Genomic DNA, 10,740 nt, shown 5'->3' on the forward strand with positions numbered 1-10,740 from the left:
CAAATTGCAGGTAGAGCATGGCCCTGATGTGGGGAAATGGATATTCTAAGGATCATCCGTTTCTTCTAAAGCAGGGTTTCCGAATCTGCTGTGGGTAGACCTCCCTTAAATTAGCCATCTACAGCTTGCTTATTTTTCTGTGAAGAGAGTCCATAACTTTCAACCCAGTTCATGACCCCCAAAATGAAGATGATCCCCCAAAACTAATGTCACACTCAAGAGGAGCTCAAGAAGATGTGACAACTAAGAGTAATGTGAATACAACTAACAACTAACATGATAACTAAACTGTTAAGGCTGAATGGAATCCTGGAACAGAGAAAGGACATTGGGCAAAAACTAAGGAAATCTGAATATATATGGATTTTAGTTAATTACAATGTAACAATATTCGTGTATTAATTATAACAAACATACTAATCAGGGTAATAGAGGAAACTGGGGGTAAGGAGAGGCATATGGGGATTTCCTGTACTTTCTACTCAATTTTTCTGTAAATCTAAAACTTTAAAAAAATAAAGTCTATTAATAAAAGATAAATAAATGTTAAGAATTACCAAATAAACGACTTGTCAAATTAGAGAATTTGGCATCAACCCTTTACCATAGTTCAGTCACAACTCACCATACTATAGGACAGCATATGAAAAAGTAATCCTTGCCCTTGAAAAAGACACTTGAAAACTGGTATCAAAAATACTTCCAAGTTAATAATAAAAAATAAGTTATTAAATTTGTGTATAGAGCCATACCATTCACAAAACACATTTATGTACATTTTCTCATTATTTGAGGGTTATTTACTTAGCTATAGAAATGACAGGATCAAACAATTGCCTTCTCAAACCCAGGGATGAATTGCTGAATGAACTAGGATAAATTGAGGGGAGGAAAAGAGATTCTTACATCTTCATCTATTCTGGCCTATCAAGACAACAGATATATCCTCGAATCTCCTTCTCCATCAAAATTTACTTCTGTCTAGTTCCTGTCAACCAAGCAGCAGAAAGATTTTAGAACACACATCTAAAATGAAATGGTAAAAACCTCAGTCGTGACATGGACACAACTTTGATTTTTCTTTTTTAATATTTGATTTTAAAAGTAATTTGTCAGGTCTGCTAAGGCCCTCCCCACCAGTAACCCAGAACCTTAGTACACAAAAAGAGTAGCTAATACCAAGTACAAAAACTCTGCAAACAAAAATGAGTGGCGATTTTTTCTTTCTGATGTGTACCAGGTCTTCATTATGTTTCCTAAAATAACCTTTAAAGGAACATCTGAGGATTGGAACTATAATTATTTTGTGCTTCCTCCAGAACTTTATGAATCAATTCTTCCCTGATGCTTTGATCTCTGTAATCACCTGGGTGGGTGTGACTATTCCTACCATTCTAAAGAGCGATATTACATAGGCATCTCTTACCTCAAATGTTTTTAATGTTTTAACTTGGCATTTTGCATTGACACATAGACAGTCTCATTCTCTTCTGAAGCTAAATTCATATATATCAAGTGCTCTGTGTAAGTAATATGTTTTATCTTTAGAGATCTTATGGTCTAAAAGTTGCATATTGTGTACTATGCAACTCCATTCATCAAATGGAGAAATTACTTGGGAGAAGAAGGAATTAAAGGGGCCTTTTTCAAGGGTGCTTTCCCCAACACTTTCACCTCTATGATTTCTCCTTATCTTGAACACCTTCCTTCCTCTTCCCAATTCCTCTCATTCTTTAAAATTACCTTTAAAAAGTTCTAAAAAACCTTCTCAGTCTGCCCCCGTTCCCACCAAGAGTAAATATCTTTCCTGAACTCCCACTGTATCCTGCGTGCATGCTAAGTCGCTTCAGTTGAGTCTGACTCTTTGCCACCCTATACACTGTAGCCTGCCAGGCTCCTCTGTCCATGGGGGTTCTCCAGGTGAGAATACTGGAGTGGGTTGCTTTTACCTTCTGCAGGGGATCTTCCCAACCCAGGGATCAACCCCTTATTTCTTACATCTCCTGCATTGGCAGGTGGGTTCTTTACCACTGGCTCCACCTGGGAAACCCTCCGTTGTATCCTATTCTTCCCCATCACTTAATTGTATTTGTTAATTGTCAGTCTTCCCCACCTGACTACATGCTTAATGAGGTAAAAGCTCATGTTTTGTATTCCCAACACTTGCAGAGTGCTTGCTCCACGGTAAGCATGTAACAAATTTTTGTGAAATAAATGAGAGATTATTTTTAGTTTTCTTCAAAAGGTGACTGTGATTTGGGCATATGGAGATAGAAGGGCAAGAGCATTTTGGAGAAAGAGAACATCACTTAAAATCATGTGATGTAAATGGATACTGCATTCCTTTAACACACTTATGGAAAAGATGCCCAGATCAGAATTTCATAACTAAAAATTGGGGAGAGTGGGAGAGGACAGCCTTGGCAGCTCCATTAGGAAAGTACCAGAGCAGCGTTCTTTCATTAGTTCAAAAAGGATTGCTAATTTAAAGCCCATGAGTGTGACCAGGAATCTAACACACAGAAATCGTAGTACAATTGCAGCTTGTCTTTCTGCCCCCAGAGAAAAAACCTCCTGAAGGAGGACCATTTCCTGTGACAGACACTATTTGTTGCCTATCCAAACCAACACACACACACACTTCCACAATATATACTGGAAATGATGAATACTTTTCCAGCTTCCCTTCAGCTAAGCTATATAGGCACCTGACTTTATCTGAGCCGATGGGATACAAAGGAAATGTGCCAGAGACTTCTAAGATAAATTTTCTTCCTTGATGAGAAGAGATAGATGAGGAAAAACTGCCATCTTTCTGCCACTGAGTATGGTTATATAAGGATGTGATATCTAGAGCAAACACATTATGTGAACATTAATATATAATCCCGAAGAAAAAGGTCAACTCACTGATGATGGCTAAGCAAAAAGCTAAAAGGCATCATCATATCACTGAACTTCCTCTGGGTTTCTTTTTAGCAAAATAATAAATGTCTTTATATGTATTAATGTCTTCACAATATGTCTTTGTCATTGTTACTTGTGGCTGGAAGCATCTGATAGTCTCATCTTTAGATCCCTTAAAATACCTCATACAACTCCTTAAATATTAGGCGCTCAATACTGTGTGCGAGTGTATGTATATATAATACAGTAATAGTTACTACTCTGGAATGCCTTTTTCTGCTTACTACTCCCTAAAAAGAAGTTATTACTCTTGGAGAGGCAGGAAATCAATAAAAGGAGAAAAACTACCCAGGTAAAAGAACTGAACTCATATTGCTCATATTTGAAACAAATAATAACTCTGGCAGGAATTCAAATTCCATCAAATGTGAAGCCCTTCTAACCTATTCTGAAAGTTATTAAAACCATTGCTACTAAAAATAATAGTGGATCAATATTACAAAGCATAAAAAATGACAAATGCCCAATAATTCAAGGTGACCAATTACATGACCACAATTAACACAAGATATATTTAAGCAAGTCCTATTTCAAAAGGAGTACAATTAAAAAAAAAAAAGGAGTGGGGGGCCTCATATCAAAACCTGTTTTCCAAATAACTTATGTGCTGTGGGAGTAGTATAAAGGTTATTCAGTCAAGGTGGAGGAGAAGGCAGGTAGAACCTCAATGGAATGGTTCTTCCTATGATTATGGCCAATTCATAAGCTGAGTCAGAAGATATTTTTGCTACAGAGTGATCTACACAATCTATTTTTGATAGTTCCATTTTGTTCTGTTCATGTGAATCATGGTCCCTGTTAAGGATAATGCGGTTTCTCAGAGCCTTAGATGTGAGATGTTACTTCTAGGCTTTGAAATGCAGTGGGGGAAGAGGTTGCTTCTTTTAAAACTAGTCCAGAATGTGTAATACCTGACACATGGCTGGAGCTCTCAACTCTCCACACTCTATCCCCCACAAATAATAGTCTCCTCTAAGATGTGCAGGAGAATGAATCATCCCACCTGCTACTAAGAGATTATCACTCTCACAGAAGAAGAGAACAACTGCTTCTATTGCTGTTTATGTAAAGAACAGAGTATCTTAGGACAGAAAAATGAGACCAATACTGTTTGCACTTAAATGCCAACAGACTGTACAGCCAAATTTTAACTTGCCTAAAACGCCAAGAGAAACCATCTTTTGGGGGACATTTTTCTGGATTTTTGAATTTTATACAAAAATCAAAAGGTATAAAAATCTTTATTTTGTAGCTGAAAGTATCCAGTGAGATGATAAGCTACAATATCATTTGGAAAAACTGAACAAACTTCCAGTTTTAGCATAGTCGATTAAAGTTGTTTCTGCTTTCTTCCTTCTCTGAAACTGTTCCAAAACAAGAACAACAAAAATAAAATGCAAACTCTGGCTTTAACATCTCTAACCCAGTTCCATAATATTTTAAGTTAGGAGACAAAGAACAATGGTAGCTGACTGTACAGAGGATAGAAAGTGCTTACTGAAGGGGAAAGTAACAAGAAGCAAGTCAATCAGCCAAGCAGAATACTAGAAAGGCTCAGGAATGTGAAGTTCTAGGTACCACGTAAGTTAGGGAGGAGAAAAGGGACACAAGGGAACTGTATCAAAGATCATATAAACAGTAGTTAAAAACCTATCCCTAGAAATGGAGGAATTGAACATAAGAGGCTCTAGGCATAGTATCTCTAGGCATATACATATCAGGCATGGTAGAGTACTAGGGTGAGGAGCTGTCAGAAGATATGGGGCTTGATAGCCAATGGTCTCTCTCCAAGCACCTTTCATAACACGGGCAGCAATTTATAAGTCTGAAAAAGAGATGGGAAGATCCTTCTTTATATAAGCTGAAACATCTCAGAGAAAGGGCCAGTGAATTCTGAATATAGAGGTAAGTTCAGCCAGTTCACCATCAAATCATCCTATATTGAACCCTTCTAATCAGTAAATGCTGGGAGAAGGCAATGGCACCCCACTCCAGTACTCTTGCCTGGAAAATCCCATGGACAGAGGAGCCTGGTAGCCTGCAGTCCATGGTGTCGCTAAGAGTCAGACACGACTGAGCGACTTCACTTTCACTTTTCACTTTCATGCATTGGAGAAGGAAATGGCAACCCACTCCAGTGTTCTTGCCTGGAGAATCCCAGGGACGAGGGAGCCTGCTGGGCTGCCGTCTATGGGGTCGCACAGAGTCGGACACGACTGAAGCGACTTAGCAGCAGCAGCAGCGGCAATCAGTAAATACAACCCCCTCACACTGAGTTTCCGATTATTTTGATGCTTCTCTTAAATCTGAACAAGCTGTAAAGGTTTGCTATATATTTGATAACATCTCCAATATTAAATAGAGAATATAAATAAACCAGGAAAAAAAAGGAAAATATATGGCAAAAGCTATTGCATTTTTGAAAGAATAGCAAGATCCTATTTTTAAAAAAGGGACACTTTGAAAACAGGCTTTCTTGGAAATTAAAATTATGATAGCCAAAGTTTAAAAATAGAATATTTGGAAAATAACATTAAGGAAATGTTCCAGAAAGCATAGCAAAAAGCTAAGAAATGGACACTAGATAATTTGAGGAGTATCTAGGATTAATCCAGAAGACACAGCATACAAATAATAGAAATTCTAATGCAGAGATTATTATAAAATAAATCATATAAAATAAGTTCTCACATCTGGGAAACATGAGTTTCCAAATTGGAAGGGTATGTCAGACATCCAGCAAAAAGAAAATAAGAATATTTCAGGTTACATCATTATGAAATTCCATATCAAAGACAAAAGAAGATCTTAAAAGTTTCCAGAAATTTTTCCTGTGGTCATGTATGGATATGAGAGTTGGACTGTGAAGAAGGCTGAGCGCCGAAGAATTGATGCTTTTGAACTGTGGTGTTGGAGAAGACTCTTGAGAGTCCCTTGGACTGCAAGGAGATCCAACCAGTCCATTCTGAAGGAGATCGGCCCTGGGATTTCTTTGGAAGGAATGATGCTAAAGCTGAAACTCCAGTACTTTGGCCACCTCATGCGAAGAGTTGAAGGAAAACTTAACAACAAGTGCAAAAAAAAAAAAAAAAACTAGACAAATGAAGAGAGAATTATAGCACCATTAGACTTTTTAAAACTATACCTATACACATTTTGATTAAATGTAATTGAATTCTATAAATGGTGCTGGAAAAACTGGACAGTCACATGCAAAAAAATGAAACTAGACCACTATCTCACACCATATACAAAAATCAACTCAAATTAAAGAATTGAATGTAAGACTTGAAACAATAAAACTCCTAGAAGAAAACATAGACAGTACTTTCTTTGACATTTGTCTTAGTAATATCTTTCTAGGTGTGTCTACTCATGCAAGAGAAACAAAACCAAAAATAAACAAATGGGACAACATCAAACTAAAAAGCTTCCAAACAGCAAAAAAAACTATCAACAACAACAACAAAAAATAACCTATTAAGTGCAAATGAAACATTCAATAAGGGGTTTATATCCAAAATAATAAAGAACTCATACAACTCAACAAAAAAAAGCAAACAACTCAATTGAAAAATGGGCACAGGAGTTGAATACACATTTTTCCAAAGAAGACCTACAGATGGCCAACCGGCACAGAAAAAGATGCTCAACAGCACTAAATATTAGGGAAATACAAAGGAAAACTATAATGAGATACCACCTCACAACTGTTGTTTGTTGCTGTTTTAGTTTCTAAGTCATGTCTGACTCTTTTGCAGCCCCGTGGACTAGTCTGCCATACTTCTCTGTCCATGGGATTTCCCAGGCAAGAACACTGGAGTTGTCATTTCCTTCTCCAGGGGATCGAACCTACATCTCCTGCATTGGCAGGCAGATCCTTCATCACTGACCCACCAGGGAAGCCCCTCATAACTGTTAAAATGGCTATTACTAAAAAGGCAAGATATAGCACATGGTGGTAAGGATATGGAAAAATGGAAACGTTTGTGCTGCACAATTGTTAGTAAATTGGTGCAACTACTATGGAAAACAGTATGGAGATTCCTCAAAAAAGTAAAAATAGAACTAAGGTGATCCAACCATCCCATTCTGGGTATTTATCCAAATAAGAAGCAATTAACATGAAGATACTAATTCAAAAAGATATATGCACCCCTATATTCACTGTATCATTATCTATAATAGCCAAGATATATAATCAAACTAAGTGCCCATCAATGGATGAATGGATAAAGAAGATGTGAGATATATATTTATATAAAATCAAATACTATTCAGCCATAAAAAGATGAAATCTTGCCATTTGTGACAACATGGATGGACCTTGAGGGTAATATTCTAAGTGAAATAACTCAGATGGAGAAAGACAAAAACTGTATGATTACACTCATTTGTAGAATATAAAAAAACAAGACTAAATAAATGAGCAAACTAAATCAGACAAAAATAAACCCATAGATACAGAAAATAGAGTAGTGGTTACCAAGAAGGAAGTGGCAGAGGGGAGAGAGAAATGGATAAAGGGAATCACCTTCTATGGTGACAGAAAAAAGTGATGTAAGGTATATAGAAATAGAATGTTTTACACGTGACATTTATATAATGTTATAAACCAATGCTCCCTCAATAAAAAAATAAATCAAAATTTAAAAATGTAAGTGATTCTTTTAAAGTACTGAGATGGTTTATGCCAGGCCACACTGATCTTTTCTACTCCACATCCATTTTCATTCTTAAAATTTGTGCCAGTCCTTCATTAAGCATTAACCATATGTTACCATCTATTGTTATTAAATTTCTTTCAGAAAACTAAATATTTGAGTGTCTATTAAGCACCCTAATTTAGTTGTTGTACTTTACAATAATGCTATGTTGCTGCTGCTAAGTTGCTTCAGTCGTGTCCGACCCTGTGCGACCCCATAGACGGCAGCCCACCAGGCTTCCCCGTCCCTGGGATTCCCCAGGCAAGAACACTGGAGTGGGTTGCCATTTCCTTCTCCAATGCATGAAAGTGAAAAGTGAAAGTGAAGTCGCTCAATCTGTCTGACTCTAGCGACCCCATGGACTGCAGGCTATCAGGCTCCTCTGTCCATGGGATTTTCCAGGCAAAAGTACTGGAGTGGGGTGCCATTGCCTTCTCCAAATAATGCTATGAGGTAGATATTATTATCTTCATTTAAAGATGAAGAAATAAGAGAATCAGTCATAGAGCTAACAAGAGTTGGGAATTACTTAAATCAGATATTTACTGTCATCCTTGACTTTTTCTTCTTCCTTATCATTTATATTTAATTAGTCACCACACCCTGTGATAGCTATCTCTTCAACATCCCTCTGTTACAATTAGTTCCATCTTCACCATTACCATTGTTCAGTTCAGTCGCTCAGTCGTGTCCAAGTCTTTGCAACCCCATGGACTGCAGCACGCCAAGCCTCCCTGTCCATCATCAACTCCCAGAGTTTACTCAAACTCATGTCCATCGAGTTGGTGACGCCATCCAACCATCTCACCCTCTGTCATCCCCTTCTCCCGCCTTTAATCTTTCCCAGCATCAGAGTCTTTTCCAATGAGTCAGCTCTTCGCATCAGGTGGCCGAAGTATTGGAGTTTCAGTTTCAGCATCAGTCCTTCCAATGAATATTCAGTACTGATTTCTTTTAGGATGGACTGGTTAGATTTCCTTGCAGTCCAAGGGACTCTCAAGAATCTTCTCCAACACCACAGTTCAAAAGCATCAATTCTTCAGCGCTCAGCTTTCTTTATAGTCCAACTCTCACATCCATACATGACTACTGGAAAAACCATAGCCTTGACTAGACCGACCTTTGTTGGCAAAGTAATGTCTCTGCTTTTTAATATGCTGTCTATGTTGGTCATCAGAAAAGGCAATGGCACCCCACTCCAGTACTCTTGCCTGGAAAATCCCATGGATGGAGGAGCCTGGTAGGCTGTAGTCCATGGGGTCGCTAAGAGTCAGACACGACTGATCGACTTCACTTTCACTTTTCACTTTCATGCACTGGAGAAGGAAATGGCAACCCACTCCAGTGTTCTTGCCTGGAGAATCCCAGGGACGGGGAAGCCTGGTGGGCTTCCGTCAATGGGGTCGCACAGAGTCGGACATGACTGAAGCGACTTAGCAGCAGCATGTTGGTCATAGCTTTTCTTCCAAGGAGCAAGTGTCTTTTAATTTCATGGCTGCAGTCACCATCTGCTGTGAGTTTGGAGCCCCCAAAAATAAAGTCTGACACTGTTTCCACTGTTTCCCCATCTATTTACCATGATGGGACTGGATGCCATGTTACCACTATTAAGATAATATGAATGAATCTAGGCCTTTATAATTATACTCCTACAACAGGCCCATTTCAGCATGGTACCACAGTCCAAAGAAACAAAAAATATCACTCTCTCACTCCACTGTGTTCTCAAATAGAAAGTCTCATTACACCTACAATCAAAATCAGTCTAAGGAATCTCAAAAATTAAGATTAGGGAGCCCCAAGCTGAAACTAGTGACTCAAAAGTCTCTAATGGTATGGCCTAGAAAATCCATTTTTAACAAGTTTATTAAATGGATTTTTATGCACCCTAAGTTTGAGAATCAATATGCTATTCCATACTTTCTTTGTGTCCTAGTTTTCCAATTAGATCATAAGTTATTCAAGGTAGGATTGTACCTTGTGTATATAATGTACTTATAGTGTCTTACAGTGTTTGGTGTTCAGAAATACAGGTATTTTGGTGCATTAGAGTTAACATCATGAGTCACTGCGTTTCTGACAAGGGTGAAATCTCAGTTGCATTTTGGCATACTGGCAGAATTTGAATAGATGAAAAGGGAGGAGAAAAAAGTAAAAGTACTGAAATTTGTATAAATAATATTGTAATAACTGCAAAGAACTGGTGTCAATATTTATCTTTAAGTCTCCTGAATATAATTACCATTAGAATTCTGCCCATAGGTTAGAAAATTCCAGCACTGAGAGGTAGAATCAGGCTGTATATCCTCATTATTTTCATCAGTAAAAGCAAGAAGTCTCCATATCACTGATCCTAAAATACATCTTCCTAGCTTCACTTGACGGAGAAGGCAATGGCACCCCACTCCAGTACTCTTGCCTGGAAAATCACATGGACAGAGGACCCTGGTAGGCTGCAGTCCATGGGGTCGCCAAGAGTTGGACACGACTGAGCGACTTCACTTTCACTTTTCACTTTCATGCATTGGAGAAGGAAATGGCAACCCACTCCAGTGTTCTTGCCTGGAGAATCCCAGGGATGGGGGATCCTGGTGGGTTGCCGTCTATGGGGTCGCACAGAGTCGGACATGACTGAAGCGACTTAGCAGCAGCAGCAGCAGCAGCTTCACTTGACATGTAAATTATTGTTTTTGTTGTCTAGATCTGAGACTATCAAGGTTAATATGCAAACAGTCTTTTCAGAGGAGGTTTGCAAGAACATCTACATTACAGCTTGAGTGCAACACAGACAACAGAGTCAACGTGTGCTCTTTGTCCAGAGTCTACGTAGTCTAACGAGGAAAAGAAAAGGCATAGGTTATTTACTATGTTATCCTTTTACTAAAATTATCAGTTAGGAGTCTTTCAGCTGGAAGAAATAGAAAATTCAACTCTAAATAGTTTAAACAGTGGGGCAATTCACATAAAGAAGTCCCAAGTTAGGGCAGCTTCAAACTTGCTTAATTTCTATCCAACAATGTCTGTAAAAACTACTTTCTTCTGTCTTTCTGTTCTGCTTTCCTCAGTA

The sequence above is a fragment of the Bos indicus genome, chromosome 15, assembly GCF_029378745.1.
Source record: "Bos indicus isolate NIAB-ARS_2022 breed Sahiwal x Tharparkar chromosome 15, NIAB-ARS_B.indTharparkar_mat_pri_1.0, whole genome shotgun sequence".
NCBI lineage: Eukaryota > Metazoa > Chordata > Mammalia > Artiodactyla > Bovidae > Bos > Bos indicus.